This window comes from Felis catus, chromosome A3 (genome assembly GCF_018350175.1).
Source record: "Felis catus isolate Fca126 chromosome A3, F.catus_Fca126_mat1.0, whole genome shotgun sequence".
Lineage (NCBI taxonomy): Eukaryota > Metazoa > Chordata > Mammalia > Carnivora > Felidae > Felis > Felis catus.
In genome coordinates this window covers 24,315,821-24,331,266 of record NC_058370.1, presented here as the reverse complement: position 1 = coordinate 24,331,266, position 15,446 = coordinate 24,315,821, and the positions used below count along the sequence as shown (strand labels likewise).

General features: G+C 41.1%; 1 protein-coding gene across 8 annotated transcripts in view; it reads right to left on the bottom strand.

Annotated features, from left to right (window-relative positions):
* Positions 1 to 9,974, bottom strand: part of NCOA6 (nuclear receptor coactivator 6) — a 109,363-nt gene extending 99,389 nt beyond the window's left edge. For 7 of the 8 annotated variants that reach the window (XM_045053714.1, XM_045053716.1, XM_045053717.1 and 4 more), the window contains exon 1: positions 9,839 to 9,974. The gene's annotated coding sequence lies outside the window, so the exon portion shown is untranslated. The remainder of the gene's footprint in view (positions 1 to 9,838) is intronic. The other variant, XM_045053715.1, reaches the window with a different exon arrangement.
* Positions 9,975 to 15,446: the final 5,472 nt, after the last annotated feature.

Here is a 15,446-nt window from a genome sequence, read left to right as displayed (position 1 = left end):
CACACTACCCACTCGACATCTGAATGTCCTTCCTAGATCTGGCAGCTAGGGCTCAACCAACTACTCTGGCTTCATCTCCCCATAGCTCCTCAACAAACCAGCAAAACAGACTTCTCAATATTTCATTTTCTAAATATTCCTTATGCTTTCCTATGTCCATCATGCACTTGGTTCTTCTCTTCTTAACTCACTGCAATCTGACCCTTCTATTTATTTAATAAATTTTAATTTAATACCTCTGTATCATCTCTGTATCATGCCACCTGTTACGGGTTGAACTGTGTCCCACAAAAAGATACATTAAAGTTCTAACCCCCAGTATCCCAGAATGTAGATTTGGAAATAGGGTCACTGCAGATGTAACTAGTATACATGAGGTCATATTGGAGTAGGGTGTAGGCCCTTAATCCAATATGACTGGTGTCTTTATAAGAGAGAAATTTGGACACAGAGAGATACACAGGGAGAACACCATGTGGCAACAAAGGCAGAGACTGAAGTGATGTAGCTGCAAATCAAGAAATACTAAGAAGTGATGCAAGCCAGAAAAAGGCAAGGCAAGATTCTACTGTAAGCCTCAGAGAGAACATGTCCCTGCTGACACCTTGAATTCAGGTTCTAGAATAAAGAATTTTAAGAGAATAAATTGTTGTTGTTTTAAGTCACCCAGTTTGTGGTAGTCTGTTACAGCAGCCCTAGAAAATTAACATACCACCTTTTCCATGAAGTCTTCCCTGATTCTCCAAGTGGTAGTGGTGCTCTCTCCTGAATTTCCACAGCACTTATAGTCTCGTTTAAAACATTTATGCTCCCCCCACCTTTTTATTTATGTTCATATCACGTTCTCAGATGAATTAGTTTCCTGGAAGGCAGAAACTAATTACTCATTAACTGGATATACTTCTCAACACTAGTAGGCAGTCAACATATACTATCATAATCACATTTTCTTCCACACTTAATTGTTCTGATCATGATGCTTCTGAATGAGTCATCTCCACATGCACTGAACAGTTGAACACAATCTAAAAGAACTCAGTTGAAGGCTCATTTTCTTTTATGAAGCATTACTAGATTTGAATTTATACCAGTTATATCATTATAATTCATACTGATATGTGCTTACGTGTATATGCATATACTGCTGTTAGTTAATATCTACAATGGGAAAGAATACTTATTTAACAAATCCATTATTTAGGTCTATTGATCTGTCTCTTATTATGTCTAGTCAGATGTTGGTTTACCTAAAACTCTTCTCCCCTGTACCAGCAATTGGTGGTTAACCACAACATCTTTGATTTCTCCAAGTGTTTGAACTTTTTAAGTCTGTATTTTATAGAAGGGACACAGCCTTACTTTCATATAATATTTAAATTTACGGCAAGGGACTTAACCTAATGAACAATTTCCCTCTGTAAAATCCAAAATAAGAATCTGATTCACAAATTTGCAACTATTTCTTCCTGTGAGAAACTGCTGCTGTCTGGTCTTTAGAAAATATACATAAATGGTACTATGGAACTAATATTCAATAGGTTCAATATTGGTAAAGGTAAGAGTTAGCGGGAACTTTTGTTGCCTTTTTGTATGTGTTGGGGAGGCGGTGGTTGTAGCTAGTCAATGGTAAATACAAACCTAAATATTTAAAGTATGAATGCCCTCTGAATTTGGTGATCATTAATATTATTAGCTGACAAAGATCTTTCCCCCCAGCTTTATTGAGATATAATCAACATACAGCATTGTGTTAGTTTAAAATGTACAATGAGGGGCGCCTGGCTGGCTCAGTCGGTCAAGCAGCCTACTTCAGCTCAGGTCATGATCTCACAGCTTGTGAGTTTGAGTCCCAAGTCGGGCTCTGTTCTGACAGCTCACAGCCTGAAGCCTGCTTCAGATTCTGTCTCCGTCTCTCTGCCCCTCCCCTGCTCATCTTCTCTCCCTCCCCGCCCCTCTCAAAATATAAACATTAAAAAATAAATAAATAAAATGTACAATGAGATGGATACACATATATACTGCAAAATGATTACCACAATAAGGTTAGTTAATACATCCATCACCTCACACACTTTTTTTTTTTTTTTTTTGGTGTGTGGCAAAAACATTTAAGATCTAATCTACTCTTTCTGCAACTTTCAAGTATATAATACATTATTGTTAACTATAGTCACCATGATGTACTCTAGGTCCTCAGAATTTACTCATCTTACAGCTGGAAGTCTCTATGCTTTGATCAACATATTCCCATTTCCCCTACCCCATCCCTTGGCAACCACCATTCTCTCTGTTTCTATAAGTTTAGCTTTTTAACTGATATAGTTAATATTAACTGAGCATTAATATTCTATCCGACACAGAATATAATCATTCACAAGTTAAAGGAGATGTGGTTCCAGGCTTTTGCTTTATAGGGTTTATACATAAAATATAGCTTATCACCAAATTCTAGAGCTGCATTACTCTGTCCAACAAAGTCATAGTCCCTTTATATACACACCTACCTATACCTCTGGTCATTTATTAATTAACTCAGCAAATGCTTATTGAGTTCCTGGACAGCCACCTCAAGTCATTTTTAGAATAAGGTGAGGTAGGGAAAGATTACATTTTTAAAAATAAATCTGTGAGACAACACAATAGGTAGGCAGTGGAGCTGAAGGAAGGGGAGGACAGACACAGGGCCAGATATGAAGAAGCACTGAATCTAGTGAGGAGGTGGAGAGTAAACTGGCTGTCAGTATTTCTCCTTTCTCCCCATGCTGTTCCTATACTTCACTACCAGGCTTGCTTTCCTACTGTGCAGGTTTCATTATGTCACCATATAGCTAAAAACTTTTGATGACTCCCTATTACTTAGTTAATCAAGTCCAAACTTCCCAGCCAGAAACTGAAAAGGATTCAAAGCCTTCCCTGATTAAGCTGTATATATACTATACAGGGACTAACACAGGACTGGGAATTAGACTCAAATTCTTTCTCCATCAATTGTTAGTTCCTCAGTTTATTTTTAAAAAGCCATAAAAAATAATGCCTATCTCACAGAGTTGTTGTGAGGATTAAAAGAAATACTACTTATTAAATGCTTGGCAAGTTATCTGGCAAACAGTATGCAAGCAAAAAATGTGACCTACTACTGCTATTATTATTGCTATTGTTGTTCAATCTCCATTTCCAGACTGAACTCCAACAACAGCCCTGTAACGATCCTGTTCTCCAGCCAAACTGGACTCTTTACTAACTCCTAAACACACATCTCCACACTCATGCTTTCATTCAGCCTGGAAAATCGGTCTCGTCTCCAAGTATTAGGATCCTAACCATTCTTGGGGCACCTGGGTGGCTCAGTTGGCTGAGTGCCAGACTTTGGCTCAGGTCACAATCTCATGGTTCAGTTTATGGGTTTCAGCCCCATGTCAGGCTTTGCACTCACAGCAAGGAGCCTGCTTCGGATTCTCTGTCTCGGTCTTTCTCTGCCCCTCCTCTGCTTGTGCACGCGCATACTCTCTCTCTCAAAAATAAACAAACATTGAAAATAAAAAATAAAAAAAACCCCAAAAGATCCTTACTATTCTTGGCAGCTCCACTCAAAGGCTACCTCTTTCAGGTACCATTCTTTGATATCCCAGCTTCGTAACACATTACCTATACTCCACAGGACACTTAAATTCTGACTAGAATTATCTTTGTATCTTGCAGAGTTCTAGCCTAATATACAGGGTAGGGCTCAATAAATGTTTGGCAAATGAATGAATTCCTGTTTTTCCTCTCTTTCATCCAACCACTCTCTTGGAAAACAGCTCCACATCACAATTAAAAAGATCTCTTCTGCAATGTTTCATAAAGCTGGCCAGCTAGTTTGCTACCACAAATGTGGTAATTTCTAATATACCCAGTGCACAATAGATGCATAAATATTCAGCAATTTGAAATTAATTTCACCTCATCTTTTAATTTCACTTATCATTTTATTCATTTTGATCAAAAATGACTCATCCTTATAAACAGACTTTGGTTTTTACCTGCCCACAAACTCATCTGTCAATTTCTGGCCATCCCAATCCTCATCCCAACATATCATTTTTTGGTTTAGGAGAGAGAATATTTAAAACCTCAGTGAAGTAAGAACCAGAAAATCAAATGCCTACAGGGCAATAAAAGTAAATGAGCAAAGCAAGAAAGCAGTGAGGACCACAGAGCACAAGGAAACACACATCACACCTAAAAGCTTTAGCTTTCACTGTGTTGCTATGAGAGAATAGGAGTTTGTGTTAACAGATCTTTCAAAATTTCAAGGAAAGTCACAAAGTCAGAAATCTGTGTAAATTTTAGCCAAACAAAACATGTCTGTCTGCAGGTCAAATCCAACCACAGGCTGCTGGTTTGCATCCTCTGTTACAGAAGTTCTCTGCAAAAGAAGTGATGGGCTGAGAGGAGCTCCTTCCCAGCAGATAGTCTGAGGCAGCAGCTAAAACTAAGCAGCAACTGGAAGCATTTCCTGTTGAGATTCAGCCTACCTCTCAACCATTCTGTCTTGACCTGAAAACCAAGTTAAGACAGACAACTCAGTTGAGTACATTAAACCCCTACTCTGTGCCAGGTGCTAGACATCATAAATGAACAAGAATGCTAAGTAACAGCTAACATTATTGAGCATTTTCTAGGTGCCATACTGTTCCACATGTTACATGAACTAACTCACTTAATCTTCACAATCCTATGAGATAAATACTATTATCCTTATTTTACTTTATTTTACTTATTTTCTTAAACATTTTTTTAAATCTTTATTTATTTTTGAGAGAGAGAGACAGAGTGCGAGCGGGGGAGGAACAGAGATAGAGGGAGACACAGAATCCAAAGCAGGCTCCAGGCTCCGAGCTGTCAGCACAGAGCCCAATGCAAGGCTCAAACTCACGAACCGTGAGATCATGACCTGAGCTGAAGTCGGCCACTTAACCAACTGAGCCACCCAGGTGCCCCTATTATCCTTATTTTAAAAGCTGAGAAAATGTCGGGTGTCTGGCTGGCTCAGTAGGTACAGCATGAGACTCGGATCTTGCAGTGATGAGTTCAAGTCCCACGTTGGGCTGGCTAGCTAAATAATTAATAAATAAATAAATAAATAAATAAATAAATAAATAAATAAATAAATAAAATGCTGAGGAAACGGAGGCACAAAGAGGTTACCCAACTTGTCCAACGTCACACAATTAGCAAGCAGCACAGTTGGAATTAGGACCTCAGACAGACTCCACCAAAAGAGCACAAAATTTGAAAACAAAGTGCCCTTCAATAAATGGTGGGGTGGGGGACACCTCAGTCAGTAAAGCATCTGACTTTGGCTCACACCATGACTTCACAGTTCGTGAGTTTCAGCCCCATGTTGGGCTCTGTGCTGACAGTTCAGAGCCTAGAGCCTACTCTGGATTCTGTGTCTGCCCCTTCTCACTCACACTCCGTGTCTCTCTCTCTCTCAAAATAAACATTAAAAAAGTTTTTTTTTAAATATGGTGCTGGGGCCGCCTGGGTGGCTCAGTTGGTTAAATGTCCAACTTTGGCTCAGGTCATGACCTCACAGCTCATAAGTTCGAGCCCTGTGTCATTGGGCTCTGTGGTGACAGCTCAGAGCCTGGAGCCTGCTTGGAATTCTGTGTCTCTGGCTCTCTAGACCCCTCTCCCACACGTGCTCTCTTTGTCTCAAAAATAAATTAAAACATTAAAAACACTGTTTTTTTTTTTTTAATTGATGCTGGGATAATTGGTTATACATAGAAAAAAAAAAAAATGAAACTGGACCCTACCTCACATCACACACAAGAGTCAATTCCAGATAGATTAGAGATCTAAACATCAAAGGAACAACAGTGAAGATTCAAGAAGATAATATAAAGAATAATTTCAAAATCTTGCAGGAAGATTGATTAATTTGACTTTATTAAAATTCAGAACCTCTTTTAACAAAAGAGAGAGAGATTTACAGGACATCTGAGTGGCTCAGTTGGTTAAGCATCTGACTTCAGCTCAGGTCATGATCTCGCTGTTTGAGCCCCATGTTGGGCTCTGTGCTGACAGCTCAGAGCCTAGAACCTGTTTCAGATTCTCTCTCTCTCTCTCTCTCTCTCTCTCTCTCTCTCTGCCTCTCCCCTACTCACACTCTCTCTCTCAACAGCAAACATTAAAAAAAAAATTTTAAAGATGAGCAACTGGGAAATGATCTCTATGATACACGTAACCAATAAAGGATTACTAATCAGAAAATATAAAGAAATCTTTCTAAAAAGACAACCCAATGAGAATATGCCAAAACAAGCATGGTCTGAGTTGTGAAAACCTGTTACTACCACATTTGCCACACAGCAGACCCCAGAACAGACCTTGGCATCACTGACTGATATAAAATATTCAAGGGTCTATGTCATACTGCAGATATACAGAGCATGGGTGACCCGGCCGGAAGGACAAAGTCAAAATGGTTATTCTCCATTATATAAGAACTAGAAATGACAAACCAGAAGTTGAACATCCAATCTTCAGACACTGATCAGAGATTGGCAAGCATCTTTGGTAAAGAGACAGACAATAAATATTTTCAGCTTTGAAAACTATATATTCTCTGTAAAACTACTCAACTCTGCCTTTGGTAGAGTGAAAGCAGCCAAAGACAATATGTAAATGAGTAACTCTACCAGAGTTGACGCTGACCCCTGATGTAGACAGTTGTGGTTTTCCTACACTCTAGGAATACTTTCCCTGCTTCTTATGTCTGCTGACACTTACCTTTGATTTCTTTAAACAAAAACTGTACCACACTTGCCAGCTTTGCAATGGTTTCCAGAAGTCTGTTATTCTATCCCCAAAAATCACCTCCCTTATTACCTGTGACAATTCTCACTTCATTTTCCTTTCATCCCTTTTTTAACTTGACAGCCACCATCCCAATCTAAAATATTCCTTCTCTCTTACCATGTGCAATATTATCAACACCTAAAAATTCTAACTTTGCTCAAAGCTGACTGCCTCTGCCTTAACTAGGCCCTCATTACTTCTCTCCAGTCCACTCTCCATCTACTTATCTCCTAAAAATTAATTCTAGTCATACATTCTCCTCCTTGGAAATGTTGAATGCCTCCCTATCAGCTAAAGATTCAGTCCTTTAATAAAGTCCTTTACAAGCAGGACAACCAAACAACATTTCCATCTCATCTTTAACCACTTGATCCACACACATACTGTGCTTCAGCCACATTCAATTGTATTCCCTGAAAGTGCATGCCTTACGTAGAAAGCTCTTCTCTCCAACTCTCCATCTGGCAAACTCCTCCACCTTTCAGGACACATCTCAAGTATCTCCCTTCACAAAACCTTCCCTGATTCTTAGAACCGAAATGTGCCCCTCTTGTGTTTTTACAACTTTTGATACTCCTTTGGCATTCACCATCCTGAAATAGCATTGTTTGTATGTTCACTTCTCTCACGAGACTGAATATCTGAAATGAAAAGATCCTGCTTTAAAGACCTTTCAATCCTCAGAGCCTGGCATAATAACGCTTGACGTGTCTTAGTGCACAGTAATTGTCTGCTGAATGGAAGACATGCTTGGTGGTAGGGGAAGGGTTTCTTAACCTGGGGTTCATAGATGGGATTCACAGGTAGAATTCAGAGGGGTCTGTGAACTTGGATAGGGAGAAAAAGAAAAATTACTTCCTTATTTTCACTAACTTCTAATTGAAAGTTACAATTTTCTTCAAAAATGAATTGTAGGCAACACACTACTCTATTAGCAGTGTCACTCTGTCACAGTTATCACAGATACCTTTACATCATATTACAATTGTTGCTGATATCTTAAAGTATTATTTATGCTCATCGTGTTTAAAATTTGTAATTATCAGACCTGTCACTAGATCTGATTTCTTAATGTATTGATAAAGTATATCCATACTATTTTATAATTTGTATATTTTGGTATTTCAATATAATGGCTTTCTCTATAATCCAGTGTATTTTGTTTAATGCAATTAAAACTATTATTTTGAGAGGGGTTATTATTATTCTGAGCAGCTTCCCTAGATGCCCACTAGTTAGGTCTTCATGCATTAGAAAGACTCAGAATAAATTAATCTTGATACTGTATGTATGTATTGTGTATACTCATTGAACATAGAAAATCTTACCACTATAAACATCTTCATAACCTTTTTGATTTTATGGGAGCCCTGGGTCTACTATCTCATGATAGATGTGCATGAAATTTGCATGACAGAACTCTTCCATAACCCATATGAACTTTGAATTCCTCTCTATCTTGATCAAAGTTTAATTGAAGTTTGATCATGATACAGATCTTGGGTGTACATGATTGTTCACTGTTATCTTTTTAGGCTTTCTATGTCCCTCTCCTACATAACAAACACCTAGAACAGAAGGAGCATCTCTTAAAACTCCAAGTTCAAAGTCAAAAGGGTCCTGAAGATAACTTCTTTGCACAAATGGAGGTGGGCTAGAAATTATCAAATAGCTGGTTACCTATCCTTCTTTGTATCCCCTTTCAGTCTTTGTACTGACAAACTATCAAAACAAAACCCATTAACAGTTCTTTGATACATGCTGCTGAGCTTGCCTTCTTAACACTTTTCTCACAGCTAACAAATTCCTTTAAGCCAGTCTGTTCAATAAGGAGGCAGCAGACCTCCTCTTCCAGGAACCTGTAAGATCTGGAGGAGTCAACTTTACCTTTCTAGGTCTCAGCTAAAATCATTACATGACCCGAAATTGTTACATGATCTCTAAGACCCTTGTAGTTTCTACACACCGATTTTTCTTCACCATTCTTACCGGCCTCAAGGCCTTTCTGATGACCTCCCCAGGTGACCCTGCTCTTAAAACAGTGGGCTGTCCTCTTCCTGGGAAGACACCTTGGGTCACCACCCACAAACAGCCTGGACCCTCCTTTTAAAGACACAAACTCCATTAAGTTGATGGAGGCTCTTTCTTCTTGCCAACCAGCTCCACGCTGGGCACCCCATTTGCTGACCAGCTCCTGCACCCAAACCTCAGTCTCTCTTTTCCCTCTTCCTCATAAAAGTCTTCCTATTTTCTGTTGCTCTCCCCAATTGGGAGTAGAATATGCTAGGAGAACATATGTCCTCAGTCTCTTGGGAGTCATACGGACTTGCAATTCGCACCCGCGACTCTGAGAACTGTCCCAGTCTGATAGTCGCACCGGCCTCCAAAGGGCCCCCATTTCTAATATTCCTAATCAACACTCCACCCCCGCACTCCACAAAGAACTGTCCCTGCTCTGACAGCCTGAGCTCGGACCCCACGCCCCTCTGGGTCCTACCGGTCCTGGGGTCCTGAACACGAATAGCCTAACCCAACTCCAGTCCTGGCCTCCAGCCCCACGGACCCCGATCCAGTTCCGTTTGGACTCAGTGCCTCTTCTCCTCGACCCCGGCCACGACCCCACGTTCGGCTCCCGCCAGTTCCTCGGGCCTGGAGCGCCACCCTGTGCAGACCCCGGCCGGCCCTGCACTCCCTCAGCGCCCCAGACCCCGCGTCTCGCACCCTCCCCAACCCCGGCCGGCCCCCGCTCCCTCCAGCACCCCCGCCCGCAGGCCCGGGGCCCGCTCCCCAACATGGCGACGGGGACACGAGCGCCGCGGGCGGGGCGGCTCCGGGCCGGGCCCGCACAGGAGCCGTCTTCCACTGCCGGCCGGCGCCATTTTCCCGCGCCGGGCCCGGGCGGCGCCTCCTTCCCGCGGAGGCAGCGGGGCCGGGACCCCAGACGCCCGGCGGGCCCACCCCTTACGGGCCCGCGTCGCCGTCACCTCACCTGAGCGCGGCCCCAGCCCTCCCGGGCGGGCCTCGGAGCACCGGCCCGGGCCGTGCGTGCCCGCCGCCCTCCGTCTGTCCGTCCGTCCGTCCTCGCGTGCGTCCGTCTGTCCGGCCGTCGGCGCCCGGCCGCCCGCAGCCCGACCCGGCAAGGGCCTCAGGGAGCCGGCGGGGAGGGGGATGGGCCGGACCGGGCCGGGGAGGGAGGGGGAGGGAGGGAGAGAGGGTGGGAGCGCGGGAGGGGGCGGGGCGGGCGGGGGCGGGCCCTGATCACGTGGCCAAACGTCCCCGAGAGCGCGAGGCGGAGCGCGCGCCCGCTCACTTGGGTGCAGAGCTTAGTGCATGGGTTGGGTGATTCTCTGTCTCCTGGCGCTGTAATATCGTCAGTGGCTTTTGCCTCCACTTTGGAGTCAGTGTACAGCCCTTTAGGAGCCCTCTGGCCCTAGTGCCCTTGGGCAAGTCAACTTTCCAAGCCTCAGTTTACATATCTGAAATATGGGGATAATAATAGTGCTTGCAAAGAGGAAATGAGAGAAGACATGAAAAGCACTTGGCACAGTGCCTGACACATAGTGTTTAATAACATTAACGGTGATAAAGATAATCTTTAGCCTTAATTATTAATTTGCCTGTAAGCCCCTCTCTACTTTTTTCCCATCACCATCATCCTTGCAAGCTCATTAGGTGCAAGGGAATGTGGCTCCTCGCCTCTCCCCAAATGTAGAGAGGCCTCCCAGCACTGGACTTGATGTCTGTCATAAAGGCCTGGATTCAGATCTGTTTTTCAGACTTGATAGTTATGTAACTTTCTTTGCCTGTAACCTCAACTTCCTCATCTGTAAAATGGGAGTTAAAGAGTCTGTCGTGAACATCACAGAAGATAGAAGATGATCCAGTGGATTGTAAATTGATTGCATATTGGTCAGTCATACTGGTTTCATCTAAGAATAGGAGTCAGGAGTACTTTCATTCCATTGAGCACACACTGTATGCTTGGATTGGTGCAGTAGTTATCTAAGGCCTTTTCACATCCTCCCTGGTTCACCTTCAATGAACCACTCTCCTGTCAGAGTAATGTTTCTAAGTCAAATTTTATCATGTCTCTCCCCTATTTAAAACTATTTGAGGGGCACTTGGGTGGCTCAGTGTGTTGAGTGTCTGACTTCAGCTTGGGTCATGATCTTATGGTTTGTGGGTTCAAGCCCTGCATCTGTCTCACTGCTGTCGGTGCAGAGCCTGCTTTGGATCCTCTGTCCCCCTCTCTCTCTGACCCTAACCTGCTTGTGCTCTCTCTCTCTCTCTCAAAAATAAATATTTTTTTAAGAAATTAAAAAACAAACAACTATTTGATGGCCCACATTGCTCTTAAGCTAAAGGCCAAATAGGTGTCTTCACTGTCGCCTGCCTTTGCCCCATCTCCAGACTTATCTTAGGGCGTTCTTATTCTCTTCTCTGGGCTGTAATTACAGTGATCTTCTTCATACATTGTACTTCCTTCCTACTCAGGACCCTTGAACATGCTGATCCCTCTGCCTGAAATGCTCTAGTTGCTTAGATAATTCATGACTCTTCAGCTCCCATCTCAAACATCACAACCTCAAGGACTCCTTCCCTGACCACTCCCCAGACAGATTCTCTTATTTGTCCTCAATAAGGATGCACTAGGTTATATATTCCTTGTCTTCACCACTAGACTGTAGACTCCATAAGGATAGGACTTTATCCATCTTGTTTACCTTAGCATATAGCACAGTGCTAGGCACAGAGGAGGTGCTTAATAAATATCTGTTGTGTTTGTGAATACTGAATACGGCGCTAGGTGTGGGGACCAAGAAGACAAAGAAAAATAAAGAGAACCACAGATGGCCACAAGGAGGCACCTCAGGTCATTGAGCCTATGAAATTAACAGCAGAAGGTCTTATAAGATCCTGGGGAAAAATTTTTTTAAAGCTTTTTCTTCTAACTTTTATGAAGTGAGGTATAATTTACATACAGCAAAATGCAAACATCTTAAGTATAATAAATGTTTACCTGTGTTCTCATGTTACCACCACCCAGATCAAGTTACAGAACTATCACCCCAGTAAGTTCCCTTTTGTCTCCTCCTCTATGTCCCCTCCCAGTCAATACTTGCTCTTCCAGAGACACCACTATTTTGACATCTAGCAACTTAGAGCCACTTTGACAGTTCTTAAACTTCATACAAACACATATGCATATATTCTTTTATGTTAGCCTAGAAATCTGACAGCCAAAGAGTGACTCCATGTATAATACAATTCATTAATTACTTGATTAATGAATTAATCTGAAAGAAACTAGTAAAAGTTCCCACCAGAAGCCAGCCCAGAGGCTGAGATAACATCATCCACAAACCTCCAAGTCTTAGAACAATTTCTAGAGGTAAGAAAGTTCTGAAAGATTCTAGAAACTCAACAACAACATCAACAAAAATCCAATTTAAAAATGTGCAGAGATGCCTGGGTGGCTCAGTTGATTAAATGTCTGACTCTTGATTTGGGTCAGGTCATGATCTTGAGGTTTGTGGGTTCAAGCCCTATATGGGGTCCATGCACTCAGTGTGGAGCCTGCTTGGGATTCCCTCTCTCTGCCCCTCCCCTGTTTGCATGCTCTATCTGTCTCTGTCTCTGTCTCCCTCTCTCAAATTAAACAAACAAACAAACAAACAAACTTAAAAAATTAAGAAAGAAAGTAGAACTTCCCAGGGCTAGCAGAAAAGGGAAATGGAGAGTTACTGTTTAATGGGTACAGAGTTTCAGTTGGGGAAGATGAAAGAGTTCTGGAGATGGATGATGGTGATGGTTGCACAACAATGAATGTACCTAATGCCACAGAGCTGTACACTTAAAAATAATTAAAATGGTGAAAATCGTTATGTATTTTACCACAATCAAAAAAAAAAAAACATTCCAGAATCTGAGCCACTATCCTCATTTTTACCTTGTTTTCCATGTCCTTAAACTGAAGGTTCTAAGTTTTCCTGAGGTTAGCAAGTATTCAGGGAGATAGGATCCAGAGACCCACTTGGGCACCTACCTATCCTGCAGGTGAAAATAGAAGCATGGGCAACATAGGTATTTGTTGCCCACAGGTAGTTAGCAAAGGGACAGAAACAGGCCATGAACTGGCACTAAGTATAGCACAGTGATCACAAGTTTGGGCTCTGAAACCAAAATACCCAATACTTGTTACTACAAAATCAGCTGGCATTTATTAGCTATGTGACCTTGGGAAAATTCAACCTTCTTGTTATACAGATGAGGAAACTGGGACCAAAAGGAGTAAAATGTCTTTTCCAACAGGGTCCAAAGTATTTTCTCCTTTGTTTCTTAAGCCTTACATGGCATTTTTATTTTGTTTTGTGTCCCTAATAGACCATAAGCTCCTCAAAGAAGGTATTTTTGTAATATCACAACTTGTAATATAAATTAACTTTTTTGTACTTCCGTTGCCTCATCTGTAAGATGCAGATAATAAGGGCACCTTATAGATGAGGAGTCGATGATTAAATGAATTAGTAGATATAAAATGTCTTGAAGACTACCTAGGACTTATGATAGCTTCAACAAGTTCCAGATTCAGAGGCCTCTGGAGAGGATGCAAGACTGTTTCACAGAATGTTTTGAGCAAGAAAAGCAATCCTATGACATCCAGGATTGTTCTGGATTCAGACTTGGGTAAAGCAAGAGCAAGTCAATGGTTCTTTGATATGAACAGATTGATTAGCATTTATTGAACTTTTGCTTTCACATTTTAGTCCAAGTGGCTTAAGCTTTCGCAGTGAATACTTCAACCATGTCTTTAAGAACAATATCAAACAGGAATAAAAAGAACAAAACCACCTAGAGAATGTCAACATTCTACTGTCTGCGGGGTTCGTCACAACAGTGCCAAACAACGTTACCACATTCAGTTGAGCAAGTTGTGTCTTGCAAGAGGACATCACATCTAAGTGGGTGCTGGCCACTGGTTAACACTGTAATTTATAACTTTATTGTGATAATTTACCAGTAGATGGCAGTAAAGTGCCTTGTTACTACAAAATCAGCTCAACAATTTCAGACAACCAGAAATAAAGGTCCCTTGAAGAGGAGTCACTTCTACTTTGCATAAAGGCTTGATATGGGCAAGCAATGGCTTGCTATTAGGAAAAAAAACATTGAAAATGGAAATAGAGTGATAACTACACAGTTGAAAAAAATCAAAGAGTATCAAGAAGTGACCAAAAAGAGAGAAATATTCTTAGGACTTAAAAACCTATTTTTAAAAGTATTCTGAAATTATTAGAGTATAAGATAAAAACATAAAAATACACAAGTCATAAGTGTAAATCCTGATGCATTTTCACAAAATGAACAACACTTGTCTACCCAACACCTAAATCAACAAGTAGAGCATTACCAGCTCCACAAAAGTTCCCTTTCTAATCATCACCCATGCCTCTGAGTGTAAACAGTAAACCAATACCTAATTCCACAGATGAGGCACGCCAGGTGTTAAACTTTATATAAATGAAATCGTATAGAGTGTACTCTTTTGAGTCTGGTTTCTTATGTTCAATTTTATGTTTTTGAGATTCATCTATATTATTGCCTATGGTTGGGGTTTGTCCTTTTCATTGCTGTCCCTTTCATTTTATTATTTGAGTATATCACAATTTATCCATTCTACTGGTGGTGAAATTCTACTTCAGGTCAATTTTTTTAAGTACTACTCTGAATATTCTTATACATCTTTGGATGAACATGTGTACAATTTTCTGCTGGATATATACCTAGGACTAGGATTGCTGGGTCATAGAATTTTCATGTTCAGCCCTAGTGTATATTGCCAAATCATGTTTTTTAAAAACTGTTTTATTGAGATATAATCCACATACCAAACAATTCGCTCATTTAAAGCATACAATTCAATGCTGTTTAGTATAGTCACAGATGCAACCATCACCACAGTCAATTTTTAGAATATTTATATCACCTCAGAAAGAAAATCTGTACCATTTAGATATTGTCCTCTTCCCAAGGCCCCATTCCCCTATCCTTAAGCAACCCCTAATTTGCCTTCCATCTCTATAGATTTGCCTATTCTGGATATTTCATATAAATATTGGTCACAATATGTGACCTTTTGTGTTTGGCTTCTTTTACTCAGCATGTTTTCAAGGTTCATTCATGTTGTAGCATGTATCAGATTTCATTCCTTTTTATGGCTGAATAATATTCCATCATATGAATATACCACATTTGTCTTACCTATTCATCCATTGCTGGACATTTGGGTTGTTTTCACCTTTTGCCTTTTGTGAATAATGCTGCTATGAACATTCATGCACAAATTTTGTTTGAACACCTGTTTTCAATTCTTTGGGGCATATATCTGGGAGTGGAATTGCTGGGTCATATGGTAATTCTAATTATTAAAGAAATGCCACACTGTTTTCCACAGCAGCTGCACCTTTACATTCTCACTAGTAAAATATGAAGGTTCCAATTTCTCCATATTCTCACCAACACTTACTTCCTTTTTAAAAAATGATTTTAAAAATATTATAATTATAGCCAACCTAGTGAGCATGAAGTGGTATTTC